Genomic DNA, 15,620 nt, shown 5'->3' on the forward strand with positions numbered 1-15,620 from the left:
AAGTGCCGCTTGATGGCACTGTCGATGCCACCTTCCATCACTTTACTGATGATCGAGAGTAGGCTGATGGGGTGGTAATTGGCCGGGTTGGACTTGTCCTGCTTTTTGTGTACAGGATATACCTGGACAATTTTCCACATTGCAGGGCAAATGCCAGTGTTGTAGCTGTACTGAAACAGCTTGGCTAGGGGTGCAGAAAGTCTTCAGTACTGTTGCGGAATATTGTCAGGGCCCATAGCTTTTGCAGTATCCAGTGCCTTCAGTTGTTTCTTGATATCATGCGGGGTGAATTGAATTGGCTGAAGTCTGACATCTGTGATGCTGTGGACTTCAGGAGGAGGCCGAGATGGATCATCAACTCGGCACTTCTGGCTGAAGATTGTTGCAAATACTTCAGCCTTATTATTCGCACTGATGCGCTGGGCTTCCCCATCATTGAGGATGGGGATATTTGTGGAGCCACCTCCTCTAGTTAGTTGTTTAATTGTCCACTACCATTCACGGCTGGATGTGGCAGGACTGCAGAGCTTAGATCTGATCTGTTGGTTATGGGATCGCTTAGCTATGACTATCGCATAATGCTTACACAGTTTGGCGTGCAAGTCGTCCTGTGCTGTAGCTTCACCAGGTTGACACCTCATTTTGAGGTATGCCTGGTGCTGCTCCTCACATTATAGTGCTGTAATGCCCTGTTGGTTCGCCTTATATGGGAAATTCCCAACCCGAACCCGACACATGTCGTCGGGTCCCGTCGGGGTCATGTCGGGTAGCAGGCCTTCACCCATGTACTGATGTAAAGGCCTGCTACCCGACCCGACCCCGACGGGACCTGATGACATGTGTCGGGTTCGGGTCGGGTCGCTCTTCCAGGCCCGGCATTCAGGCTCGGTCGGGTTTCCTTTGCAGACCTTTACCTGGCATGCCCTGCTGCACTCTTCATTGAACCAGGGTCGGTCTCCTGGCTTGATGGTAATGGTAGAGTGGGGAATATGCCGGGCCATGAGGTTACAGATTGTAGTTGAGTACAGTTCTGCTGCTCCTGATGGCCCACAGCGCCTCATGGATACCCAGTTTTGCATTGCTAGATCTGTTCGAAATCTGTCCCATTTAGCACGGTGATATTGCCACACAACATGATGGAGGGTATCCTCAATGTGAAGGCGTGACTTCATCTCCACAAGGACTGTCCGGTGGTCACCCCTACCAATATTGTCATGAACAGATGCATTTGCGGCAGGCAGATTGGTGAGGACGAGGTCAAGTATGTTTTCCAATTCTTGTTGGTTCCCCCACCACCTTCTGCATACCCAGTCTAGCAGCTATGTCCTTTAGGTCTCGGCCAGCGTGGTCAGTAGTGGTGCTACGGATCCAAAAATGTCAACATTCGTGAGTTCATTGGACCACCTTAAGCTTTACTCTGTATGGCTTTCAAAAATATTAAACAGGCACTACAAAATTAAAGATTACAAGTAGGTTACATAGAATACCAGTAAAATAGCCCTAAAAATCCTGATGCATATTACTGTAAAATTAATGTTACCAACGATACCCACAGACTCTCACCTAGTCTGTGCCTTTAATCTCACCAAGTTTCCACTGATCGATTGTCAGTGTCTCAGGAGTGATCTTCTTCCAATAGCTGGCCAGGCTATCTTGATTGCAGTGTCAGGTAAAGGGAAAGGGACCCCCTTATATCCAGAATTCACCCACAGTCTCCCCCGTGCACAATATCACTGGGGTCAGTGATAGGGTCCGGTCTTTCCCTGAATGATCAGTCACGGTGTGTGATCAATATCTTTTCCTCTACCCTCACCCCACTGCCCGTATGACCCACATTCCATTTGCTGAGCATTCAGGCTCGAATTGAATAAATTATGAGACTGGTAAAGGATTACAAAATTCTCCAAATAACTTTATTGAACTGTGCTTCAAAATCACAAGGCTATGAATAGCACACTGATAGCTGATGAACAAGCAAATAACACCATGCAGGACCTATCAACGGAAAACAAAACTCACAAATTGACCTCTTTCAATTCAGGTGTGTCCTCATTTTATAAATACCCCATAGAAGCTTAATCTTCCGAATCCACCGGACAATAGGCCTGTCTCACTTTAAACTATGAGATCAAAGGTTTACACATGCTGTTGTCTGGATGATATCCACAAAGCTGAATCTCCCACACAGTCCCCGGCCTTGCACTTCAATCTCTTTAACACAACCACAGAAAACTGGCACTTCCCCTCCAGCTTCCCGCTTTAACTCAACCAGGAGACTAAAGGTTGAGAACCAAAGTTATGAGCCATGTTGTCAGCAGATAGCCTTTTCGTCCCAGTAGTCATCCTTTGGTTTGCCATGGTGGCTGAAATACAGCCTGCAAAGTGACATTTATGCAGTCAGTAGCACTTCGCACCATGAGGAAGCCTGTAATCTTAGCACTGCCTGCTTGTCTCTGGCAAGAGGGAATGATATGTAGTTATCTCTCTTTGAATAGAGTCTCAGTGATCTCTCATAGGCAACGGCGGGCTGTAAACTGGGAGATGTTGCAAATATCTTCAGATCCAGCCAGGATGGAGCCAGACAAATAAAATTGTCGCAGTCACCTTCATATCTCTGTAAATATGGATTGAAATGACTGAAATGACGATATAACTGATCAATTTTTGGCTGCATACCATGACGACAGTTATGCCTGCTATGATATGAGATTGTGCATAAGTCATGATATATTAAGCCGAATTGGCCACTGTTGAATTTACTAACTTGATCTCTGTGGGAACACAAGGGTTAAGGAAGTGAAAAATAGTAAGGAAAACCTGGGCAATTCACTATGTGCTGTATTCCTAAGAAAAGGAGGCAGTGGCGTACTGGTATTGTCACTGGACTAGTAACCCAGAGACCCAGGTATTGCTCTGGGGACATGGGTTCGAATCCCACCACAGCAGAAGGTGGAATTTGAATTCAATTAATAAATCTGGAATTTAAAGCTAGTCTAATGATGGCCATGAAACCATTGTCGATTGCTGTAAAAACCCATCTGGTTCACTAATGTCCTTTAGGGAAGGAAATCTGCTGTCCTTACCTGGTCTGGCCTACATGTGACTCCAGATCCACAGCAATGTGGTTGACTCTTACATGCCCTCAAAATGGCCTAGCAAGCCACTCAGTTCAAGGGCAATTAGGGATGGGCAATAAATGCTGGCCTGGCCTGTGATGCCCACATCCCATGAAAGAATTAAAAAAAAGGTAAGGACAGTAAATGACAAAAGGCTTGTAATTACAAGAAGGCAGGATATGGGTAATAAAAAGAAGCCTGTAATTACAAGAGACAGGATATAGGAACAAAGGAACAGGAGTAGGCCATTCAGTACAATCATGGCTGATCATCCACTTCAATGCCTTTTTCCCCCACTCCTGTGCGATACCAGAAACCGTAACCTCAATTCTCCAATCACCATCAACCTACACTCCTTATCTTCCGCTATTACTGACCAATGCATTCTCCTCTTGCCTACAATGCAAAAGCAAAAGCCAGCACTGCAAACAAAATTTATAAATCAGATCATACCATATTCCATATACAATTAAAATAATCACTTTTATGCATCCCCTTAGTACTTTCACTTGTCCCATGGTAAGTATAACTGTAATGGAATTAGTATTAAGAGTATTAGCACAGAGCAGATCTAGAAGTATTAATTAAAATTAAAAGTTTACACAAGGTAGAACTGGATTCTATAGGAGGGAATAGGTTTTTTTTAGATCATGGTTGGGTAGTTGGGACCTGTTGCTTGCAATTACTGCACTATATGGAAACTTCAGGACACTTCATGTGTCTTAGGGGACCACATGTGTAGGAAGTGCCTCCAGCTGTTTGAGCTCGAGCTCAGAATTTTCGAGCTTGAGGGGCAGCTGAATTCCCTGCAGGGCATCAGGGAGGATGATAATTTCCTGGAGTGTACATTCCAGGAGGTGGTCACCCCAAAAACAGTGAGATTTCAGGATAGTAGCTGGGTGGCCATCTGGAAGAATAGGGAAAGGTATCAACTGCAGAAGTCTTCGGGATTTATGCCATTCTCAAACTGATACTCAGCATTGGAGACTGCTGGGAGTGGCGACACCTGGAAGGAGTGCAGTCCAAACCATGGCACTAATGGTCAAAGGATTGTACAGGAAGGAGCAGCAAAGAGTAGTCATTATAAGAGATTCCATAGTTCAGGGGCATTCATTTCTGTTCTTGTCATCATGAGTACCACCTGGTGTGTTGCCTCCCTGATCTCGGGGTAAATGATATCATGGACAGAATGCAGAATATTCAGAAGGGGGAAGAGAGTGAGCCAGAAGTTGCAGTATGCGTTGCCACCAACAAAATAAAGAGGGCAGCTATTGAGGTCCTGTGGTCAGATTTTCAAGAGCTAGGGAGGAAGTTAAAAAGAAGGCCCTGGAAGGTAGCAATCTTTGGATTACTCCAGGTCCCAAGTATTAGTGAGAGTAGAAATAGGAAGATAGGAAGGATCAATGTGTGTTTTGTAGCATGGTTCAGGATGGAGGCCTTCAGATGCTTGGGGCATTGGGACCAGTTCTGGGACTTGAGGCACCTATTCAAAAGGAATGGGTTGCACCTCAATAAGACTGGGACCAATGTCCTGGTAAGGAGGTTCACTAGTGCTGGTTGGGGAAGGATTACACTAAATTGGCAGAGGGATGGTCACCAGCATATAGAAGTAAAAAAGAGGAATAAGGTGCATCAAGGAGTGAGAGTGTTGTTTAGTACTAGAGAAGGAAATAGTACCATGTTAGATAGGATTAGACTGAGAAGGACTATGAGGAATACAAAGGCAAGTTTACAATGCATGTATGCAAACACACAAAGTGTGGTGAATAAGATTGGTAAGCTACAAGCACAAATAGTAGTATGGGAATATAATGTGGCAATAACAGAAATGTGGCTTAAAATGGTGTGGACTGGGTGCTTAATATTCAAGGATGCAAAGTGTTCAGAAAAGACAGGGAAGGATAAAAGGGAGGTGGGATGGCAGTACTGATTAGAGAAGACGTTGTAGAATTGGAAAGAGAGAATGTTCTTGAGGGGGGCAATGACAGAATCCATTTGGTTAGAATTGAGAAGCAAAAAGGATATGATCACACTACTGATGGTATTCTATAGGCCTCCAAATAGTGGGACAGAGAGTGGAGCAAATCTGCAGGGAAATAACAGAGTGCAAAAACTATAGAGGGGAATTTAAATTACCCAAATATTGACTGGGATAATTTTAGAGTAAAGGGTTAAGGAGGAGGAGGAATTTCTGAAATGTGTTCAGGAGAACTTCCTGACCAGTATGTTCTCGGTCGGTCCAACGAGGAAGGAAGCATTGCTAGATCTGATGCTGGGGAATGAGGTAGGCCAAGTGTCTATGGGGGAACACTTGGGTAAGAGTGATCACTGTATCATAAGGTTTAGATTAGTAATGGGAGAAGAGAAATGAAAAATCTAAAGTAGAATTTCTAAATTGGAAGAGGGCTAACTTCAATGGGATGAGAGGGGATCTAGCCAGCGTAAAATGGGACAAAAGATTGATAGGAAAACTGTAACAGAACAATTCATGATCTTTAAGGAGGAGATGTTTCAGGTACAGGAAAGGTACATTCCAACAAGGATGAAAGATCAGGGAACCAAAGTCAGGGCTCCTTTGATGACGTGGGAGATAGAGAATATGATGAATCAAAAAAGAGGGTGTATGATGCATATCAGATGAATTCTTCAAGCAAGAACCAGGGCAAGTATAATAGGTTGAGAGGGGAAGTGATGAGGAAAATAAGACTGGCAAAGAAAGAATATGAGAATAGAATGGCAGTTAACATAAAAGGGAACTTAAAAATCTTCTACCGGCATGTAATAGTAAGTGAGTAGTAAGAGGTGGAGTGGGCTTTATTAGGGACAAAGAGGGCGATATATGCTTAGAGGCATAGGGCAAGGCTAGAATATTTAGTGAGTACTTTGCATTGGCGTTTGCTAAGGAAGAGGATGCTGACAAAATATCGGTAGAAGTGGAGATGATAAAGGGAATGGATGGGGTGAAAATGAAAATTGATCGGAAGGATGTACTGGAAAGGCTGGCTATGTTTAGAGTGGATAAGTCACCTGGTCTGGATGGCTTGCATCCCTGGTTGCTAAAGGAAGTGAGGGTGAAGATAGTGGAAGGGCTTGCCACAATCTTCCAACCTTCCCTAAATATGGGGGAGGTGCTGGAGGATTGGAGAGTGGCAAATGTGACATCCTTATTCAAGCAAGGGTGTAAAGACATTTCTAGTAACTGCAGGCCGGTCAATTTAACAATAATTGTGGGTAAGGTTTTAGAAACTTTAATCTGGGGGAAAAAAAAATCAATGGGCACTTGGAGAAGTTTGAGTTAATTAAAGAGAGTCAGCACGGATTTGTAAAAGGCAGATCATGCTTGACTAATCTAATTGAACTTTTTGATGAAGTAACAGAGATGGTTGATGAAGGGAAAGCAGTGGATGTTGTGCATATGGATTTTAAGAAAGCATTTGACACAGTATCACATAAAAGACTGGTTAACAAAATTGAGGCTCATGGGATAGGAGGATCAGTGTCAGTTTGGATAAAAAATTGGCTGACGGACAGAAAACAGCAAGTTGCGGTAAATGATTTTTCAGACTGGAGAATGGTAGATGGTGGTGCTCCCCAAGGTTCAGTGCTGGACCACTGCTTGTTTTGATATACATAAAATGACTTGGATTTTGGAATACAGAATAAAATTTCAAAATTTCCCAATGATACCAAATTTTGGGGGTGTGGCAGACAATGAAGATGATACCAATCAGGTATCAGGCAACAGGGCCTAGATAGGGCTAGCAGAATGGGCAGATAAATGGCAGATGGCGTTTAAACAGAGAAGTGTGAGATGTTGCATTTTGGCAGAAGGGATAGGGAGAGGCAATATAGACTTAATGGCACAGTTCTAATGAGTGTGCAGGGACAGAGGTACCTGGAGGTTCATGTGCATTGATCTTGGAAAGTGGCAGAACATATTGAGCAAGTAGTCAACAAAGCATATGGGACCTTGTGCTTCATAAATAGAGATATTGAGTACAAAAGCAAGGAAGTTATACTGAACCTTTATAAAGCTCTGGTTAGGCCACATCTCGAGATTGCATCCTGTTCTGCATGGTTACTACACTTTAGGAAGGATGTGAGGGTCCTTGAGAAGGTGTAGAGGAGATTTATCACAATGGTTTGAGGGATGGAGGATTTTAAATACAAGGTTAGATTGGAGAAGCTGAGACGGTTCTCCTTGGAGCAAAGGAGATTGAGGGGAGTTTTGATAGAGGTGTAGAAGATTATGACAAATTTAGATATGGTAAACAAAGAAAAGCTGTTCCTATTAGTCGATGGTACAAGGACTAGGGGGAAACAGATTTAAGGTTTTGAGCAAGAAATACAGGTGGACATGAGGAAGATATTTTTTATGTAGTGAGTGGAAATGACCTGGAACTTGTTGCCTATGAGAATGGTGGAAGCAGAGATGATCAATGATTTCAAAAGGAAGTTGGATGGGCACTTGAGGGAAATAAACTTGCAGGGCTATGGGGATAGAGCAGGGAATGGGACTGACTGAATTGCTCTACAGAGAGCTGGCATGGATCTGATGGGCTGAATGTCTTCTTTCCGTGACGTAATGACTCTGTGACTGCTCCTACAAAGTCCTACCTGAGTGGCTGCAGTATAGCTGATGGAAGGCTGCTAATGGCCTTGTACAACAATCTCGAGCAGCTAGGGGCCTAGAAGACCTGGCTTTAGACAGGACCACCTGGGAGGTTAGGCTGACAGGCAGCAACTAGGGCATTGACAGAGTGGTAGGAGTCGGAGCACGAATGCCATCATCCTAAGACAGGCAGCAGGTTCGTGCTCCACGGTGCTACTGCCATGTTCCTGGGGTAGTGCCTCAGTAATCCTAGTAATCTGCTGAAGCACAGATTACTGGACTACTGTGAAAACCTCCAAACCACTTTGAAGTCTTGAACCCACAGCCATGATGGCAGCAGTCTGAATTTGTGTGGCAAGCTGCACTTGCATGTCCTTAGCCTGAACTTCCATTGTAGTACTCAGACTTTTGGTGGAAGCTACTTGTGCTGCAGTGGAAACTGATACATCAGTCATCAGATGCTGCTTCATGTTTGGGTACTTCAAGGTGCTCATGAAGTTGGCCACCACTTCCATGCTGGAAAGAATGGGTTCCAAGCTCTGCGCAAAGCCCTGTGCCAAGTTGGTGCCAGACACTCTCATGCTCCTTGACATTGACCATAGGATTTCTGGCAGGCTTCCCAACACACCAAGCATTTTGCTGTGTATCCCCATCTTGCTTGCCCTATTGAAGTTCTCATCTGTGTCTTCTACAGCAGAACTTGAATGCAAACTCACCCTCTGTCAAGCTGGCACCTGTGCTATCCTTGCTCCCTGCCCTGGCTGCAGCCCACTCATGCCCAATGTCTCACCACATGCAGATCTCGCCTCTAATATATCCTCGAAGATATGCACAGTGTCATTCTGAGCTGATGACTGCTAGTTTGAAATCAAATGACAGTGTGCTTTCACCATCACTTTATTCTTGGTGTTCCCTCAATACCTGGCAGGCTGCAATTCTTGGTTATTTGAAAGGTAAAAGTCACAAGGCTAAGGTTGTGGTTAAGAGAGGGACAGAAAGTAAGAGGTGCATGTTTACACCATCTACAGCTTTTAAGTCAGAAGAGATTGCGGGACCGGGGGAAGTGGAATGTGAGAAGGAGATTTAGGAATGAGCATACTGTCATCTTCAATGGTTTCAGTCCTGCTGCTGGCTATGGCCTCAGCATGGCTGTTCCAATAATGGCGAGCACTCTCTCATCAATGTAGCCATGCCTGACACCCACCGGTTGAGTGTTGCTGCCTCCAGTTATGCACCATCTTGCCTTACAAGAGAGAGGGCAGTGATTCAGTGAATATGATGTAATCTGTTTTGGTGATATGGCTGTCATAGTTGAATAGCTGGCAGTATGTGCAAGGAGTGAGATGTGGGCATGAGGCTTGGAGCAATGCTAAGTGTGTGATGGTAATGTGAAGCTGTGAAAGAAGGAAGACAGAAAATGGCCTAACATCTGAAGTAGGCAAAATGCTTGAATCTATCATTAGGGACGTGGTAACGGAGCACTTAGAAAATTATAATATGATTAGGCAGAATCAACATGGATTTCTGAAAGTGAAAGCATGTTTGACAAATCTGCTAAGCGTTTTGAGTTTTATGTCAGTAGTAAGATGAATTAGAGGAAACCAAAGGATGTAGTTTATTTGGCTTTTCAAAAGGCATTCAATAAGGTACCACACAAGAGGTTATTACACAAAATTAGGACTCATGAGATTGGGGGTAATATATTAACATGGATTGAGGATTGATTAATGGTAAGAAAACAGAAAGTAGGAATAAACAGGGCAATTTTGGTTTGGCTGGTTACAACTAGCAGGGTACTGCAAGGATCAGTACTTTGGCCTCAGCTATTTACAATCTGTATTAATGAGTTAGCTGAGGGGGCTGAGTGTAACGTATCTAAGTTTGCTGATGATACAAAGTTATGTGGGAAAATAAGTGGTGAGGAAGACACAGAGAGGCTGCAGAGGGATATAGACAGGTTGGGTGAATGGGCTAGAACATGGCAGATGGAATACAATGTGACAACATGTGAAGTTACTCATTTTGGCAGGAAAAATAAAAAAAGCAGAATATCTCTTGAATGGTGAGAGACTGGGAAATGTTTGCATTCAGAGGGACCTGGGTGTCCTTGTACATGAATCAGGCTCAGAACAAGGGGTCGGCCATTTAGGACTGAGATGAAGAGAATTTTTTCACTCAAAGGGTTCTGAATCTTTGGAATTCTCTACCTCAGAGTGCTGTGGATGCTCAGTCATTGAGTATATTCAAGACAGAGGTTGATAGAATTTTTGGGTACTTAGGGAATTACGGATATGAGGATAATGCGAGAAGGTGGAGTTGGGGTCGAAGATCAGCCATGATCTTACTTAGTGGTGGAGCAGGCTTGAAGTCCCAAATAGCCTACTCCTCTTCCTATTTCTTATGTTCTTATGAATGTTAGGTCTGAGTTGTGATTGATAGAAATTATTGGTTAGTGCGTGATGGGGGTGTGGTGAATCAAGCAGTGTCTCAAGCTAGTGGTGCAGTTGGAAAAGAAAGAACGGTTTGTATTTATATAGCACCTTTGATGACCACCTGATCTCCCAAAGCGCTTTACAACCACGGAAGTACTTTTGAAGTGTAGTCACTATTGTAATGTAGGAAATGCCGCAACCCAAGTGTGTGCAGTAAGCTCCCACAAACAATAATGTGATAATGTCCAGATTGTCTGTTTTTTGGGATGTTGATTGAGGGATTAATATTAGCCAGGAGTCTGGGTAAAACTCCCCTACTCTTCTTCAAAATAGTGCCATACGTCCACCTGAGAGGGCACAGGAGGCCCCGGTTTAACATCCTATCCAAAAGAGGTACCTCTGACAGTGTAGCACTCTCTTAGTACTGTATTGGAATGTCAGCCTAGTTCGTTGTGATCAAGTGAAACTTGAACCCACAACCATCTGATTCAGAGGCAAGAGTGCTGCCAACTGAGGCAAAGTTGGTAGGATATGATGTTGTAAGGTGCATTCACTGATCTTGATCACTCATGTAAGGTCATTGAACTTCTTGGGGCATTACTTGGGACTAGACTCCTGGCATTGACTTCTATAGCTATTTGCTCCCATGCCTTTTGAGCATGTGTTTGAAGGACTTTCATCCTCCCTGTGGATATAGGACATCTCTCCCTCCTTTCCACCTCTTCCACCAAGAATTCCAGTATAGCGTTGGAAAACTGAGCCTGCGTTCTCTCATGTTGTGCCATTTTTTCAATGTTTCCCAGGTCAGATTCACTTCCTGCATGAGTCCCAGCATCTGCTCCAGCCACAATGCACCTCCCCTTTAAGAGATGCAGGCTAGATTTAAGCAATGTGGACTAACTTTTAAGTAGTGCCAGGAAGTTAGAATTTTGGGCTCCTGCTGATGTGTGCAGCCATTGAATAGTATGAACAGCACTGACTGCACAGAGAAATCATGCTAATTAGCAGGAAGCATGAAGTTGGCCTGCTGCCTGCATTTCAAATAATGGGTGCACCTATTTTTGGGGCTATCCAATTTAGCCCACTATATCTTTTGCTCCTTTCATTGATTTTCCCATATTTCTTTCCTGATCACTAATGTTGCCCTTATGCTTTACCTTAGTCTAACTCTTACTCTCATTTCCTATTTCTTGCATCTTCAGGCTTATGTTATTTTTACCAGATCCCTCCCTATATCTTACTAGCCCTATTGATCTTTTCCAATGGACACGGGTCCCATTCTGGGTCAGGTGGAGATTGTCCCAGCAGTATAGTCCCTTCCTGTCCCAGCACTCGATGGGCTGAAAATTAGTGAGCCCATCACGGGTTCCAGTGGCGAACCCAGAAGTGGGTGCAGTTGCTGCCTGTGATGCGTGCAGCTGGCCGACCGCAATCACGTGGCGGGTGGCCACTTTACACAATGGAGGTGCGAGGCCTGTCCAATCACGCGACGGGGCAGGCCTTGCCTCGGTGCTGCTACCTTTCAACAGCTGGGGATCTGAAGGCATGTGAGGCTCGCCTGCCATTGACTTAATTCCAGATGCCTCATTGAATCACTATTAGTTCCATGCAAGCGTGGTGTTCAGCAATTTAACTGGCAGTCTCATCACATGGGGCACCGCCGCTGCCTTGGAGCTTTCCCGCTGCTGACTAAATCCAGAAGCGACGTCATGAAGTCAGATTTCCAGGTGGGCATGTCCGTTGCTATTCTCTGGCTCCTGTGTGCCTCCATTCCTGCTCCCAATGGTCTCACTAAATTCTTCTCAATATGTGCAGCATAGTTTGTTTCACAGACCTGGTGAAAATGCTTTCTAACTTGTTCTCAGAATATGGCAGACACTGGCAAGGCTGCATTTATTGTCCATTCTTAGTTACACTGAGAATGATTGCTGTGCCTACTCCTTGTTTCGTTGATGGTGCTGACGCTGCTCCCACAATGATGTTACATAAAGAATTCCAGTGACAATGAAGGAACGGAAATGTAAGTCCAAGTCAGGATGGTGAGTGACTTGGAGGTGAACTGGGAGGCTGTGGTGTTCGCAAAACATTGCTGTTCTTTTCCTTCCTGGTGGTATTATTTCAGATATTCAGCATCAAACGGTATATTATGCTTTTACATTAAGTTGGCTTAAAGCAGGGAAATAAAAATAGAAAATTCTGGAAGTACTCAGCAAGCCTGGCATCATCCGTGGAGAGACAAACAGAGTGAAGAGGCAGAATTTTACCAGCTCCGTGATGACGGGAACAGAGGTTGGGGGGGGGGGCCGGTAAAATGGTGTGGGACCACGTTGGGTTGGCTCCCCGCCGTCATCTCGCTGAGGGCAGACTCATGGTCGCAGAAGGCACTACCCAGCGGAAAGGTTGTATGATCAGAGGTTCAGCTTCATCAAGATGTCTGAGCACTAATGTCTACAAAGACTGTGCCTCTTCAGGGAGGTGGTAGTGGAGCTGTGCGCTATGCTGGAGCAGGAGTTGATGCCAATGGGAAATGGCAAACACCCAGTGCCTATAGCATTAAAGTTGACATTGGCACTCAGCTTTTTCGCCTGGGATTCGTTCCAGGGATCGTCTGAAGATCTATGTGGCATCTTTCAGTCAGCGGCCCATCGCTGCATAGGGGAGGTCACGGATTCCATGCACCATTGGGCTGCCAATATACCAAGTTCACAATTGATCAGGCCAGTCAGACCAAGAGGGCATTCGGCTTCGGGCCCATGGCTGGATTTTCCCAGATGCAGGGGGTCACTGACTCTACTCATGTGATCATCAAGGCTACCTTTGCGAACAGGAAGGGGTTCCAGTCCTTGAATGTTCATGCCATCTGTGACCACCATAAATGGATCATGCAAGTGTGCCCGAGGTTTCCGGGAAGCTGTCACGATTCCTACATCCTTAGACAGTCCCAATTGCCTCAGCTGTTCAGGTCGCCCAAACACCTTTGTGGCTGGATCCTGGGGAACAAGGGGTATCCACTGAAATTATGGCTTCTGACCCCTGTACACAACCCCAGCACACAGGCAGAGAACACATACAACCACTGCTGTATGACCACAAGGGTCACCATAGAGCAGGCCATTGGCCTTCTGAAGATGAGATTTAGATGCCTCAATAGATCTGGGGGAGTCTTGCAGTATACACCCTCAAGGGTATTCTGCATCACTATTGTCTGCTGTGCATTGCACAATCCAGTACTCCATGATCGTATTGAATGGCGGAGCAGGCTCGAGGGGCTGAATTGCCTACTCCTGCTCCTAGTTCTTATGTTCTTAGATGGGAATAGCTTTGGAGCTAGAGGAAGACACTGAAAGAGACACATCCTAAGAGGAGGAGGATAAGCACCTCAGCAGGTGCCAGCTGATGAAAGTGATGCCACAAAGCCCAGCTCACCGGGCAATGACATGCGTGGCAGGGAGACACCTGACTCTCTGATCAGCAAACACTTCACATGAGGTCCATTGTAAGGGGTCACCAAATCAAGAAGTTCTGTTCCAGAGGCGGCCTTGGTGCCCTTTCATAAGAAGCCCTGACGATCTCTCTGTACCTGACAGCACTATATGCCGAGGCCTCCTGTCAACACAGGCGCTGATGAGGCACTCACGTTTACATGCCGTCCATATATTTGATTCAACAACTGGTCACTGCTAACTGGTGCACAAAAATAAATACACAAATCATTATACATTGGATTACAAGACCTTTAACTCTTGTAAAACATTAAAGGTTTCGTCATTGAACAAATAATTATCACCCAGTGAAGCCCCTAGTGCTAGTCCATGCATTTCTGCACTCACTTACAGTTACATCTACAAGGTGCTCCCTCCACAACTGGAGCTGATGTGGGGGAGGCCTTTCCTACTCTGATGCATGAGATGGCCGTGATTTGCCTGAGCCCTACTGTGGTCCAGCACATTCGGAGCCATCTGTATCTGTGAAGGGGCAACCTCAGTCATCAGGCCAGCCTTGGTGTCACTGTCAAAGGGGTCGAGGATCTGCCTTCAGAGATCAAATTGCCTTGAGAGGAGTCCCCATTATCTTCAGCCCCTCCTCTGCCCTTTCAGGTACCACATGGAATCCCATGGTTGTCTGCAGTGCATCACCTCCTGGGAACGGAGAGATGTGTAGCTGGCCCACCTCGCTCGCCCATTGCACCATAGACCTCATGGATGAGGCCATACAATGCAGGTCTGTGCACACCCCCTGCATCCATTCAGTGCCAAGCTCCATGTGTGTCTTCATGAGGGTCGCCAATCTCTCAATGGAGGACACCATGCGTTCATATGCCAGAGAAAATGGCACCACTCATGGCATGGATGGACTCCTCCATCATTTGTTCATGGGACTGAACTGCCTCTGGAAACTCTGACAGATATTCACACATTTCACGCTGCTGCTGAAGAATCTGCTGCTTTGCTGATGACACCTGAGGCTCACCATTTGCATGAATCTGAGCATCGCTGGACCTCTCCTCACTTCTCCAAGGGGAAGTGGACACAGCTGTCATTGCCTCTGTTACCTCCTCCTGTGCATTGGCGCAGGGCTAACCAGATTGTGCCACCTGTTCTACACGCACGTAAAGCCCACTGACGTGAGTGTATCTGCACTGGTGGAGGGTGCACTGGAATAAAGTGACTCACTGACCTGAGATGACAGTGGATCCTGTGAGCTTTCCAGTGAGCGGGAGCCCAGGTCCGTTCCTCATCTGTTACTGTACCAGCTGGAAAGACATGATTGAAGTAAAACAGCTGCTCCTTCAACCAACCCCTGGTGCCTCCCCTTGATCAGGAGTTTCCAGTGGCGTTAAAGGCTCACACAGGCACCACAACTCACACATGGTCGAGGGAATGATGGACGCAACTATCGCTTTACTCCATTGCTTCCACATCTGCCTTACCCTCAGTGACAGGCTACCCTGCCATGACCCATCCGATCTCCACAACCTCCTCCTCCATCATGTCATCACAGCAATGAAAGGAACCCCACCTATGGTTCATTGATGCTCCCTGGCTTTCTGGGTGCACTTTTCCTGTAAGCACAGACTCCTTAGGCACTGTAAATTTGCAGCACTTTGCCACTGGGATAGCATGGTGAGGCGGCCATCTAAATGCAGCATTCACCCATCACTGACCATGGGGTTTGGGTGCGTGTGAACTGGGACCCTCAATGTGGATGTTGGTGTCCCCATCTGGTCTCACATTTCATTGGGGACCTTTTAATTCATGCTGGGCTTCCAGTTTGCAATTCTAAACACCACTCACCTTTCCAGATCACAGCAGGTCATTAGATCTCTTCCAGAACTGGATCCAGGTTCTTGCAACCACCCTTTGGCTGTTGACTATCTCTGCCACCTCCAGCCATGCCTTCTTGATTAGGCTCGCTGGCCTCCTCCTCCCATCTGCTGGAAACAGGACATTTCTCCTTTGC

The sequence above is a fragment of the Heterodontus francisci genome, chromosome 7, assembly GCF_036365525.1.
Source record: "Heterodontus francisci isolate sHetFra1 chromosome 7, sHetFra1.hap1, whole genome shotgun sequence".
NCBI classification, from domain to species: domain Eukaryota; kingdom Metazoa; phylum Chordata; class Chondrichthyes; order Heterodontiformes; family Heterodontidae; genus Heterodontus; species Heterodontus francisci.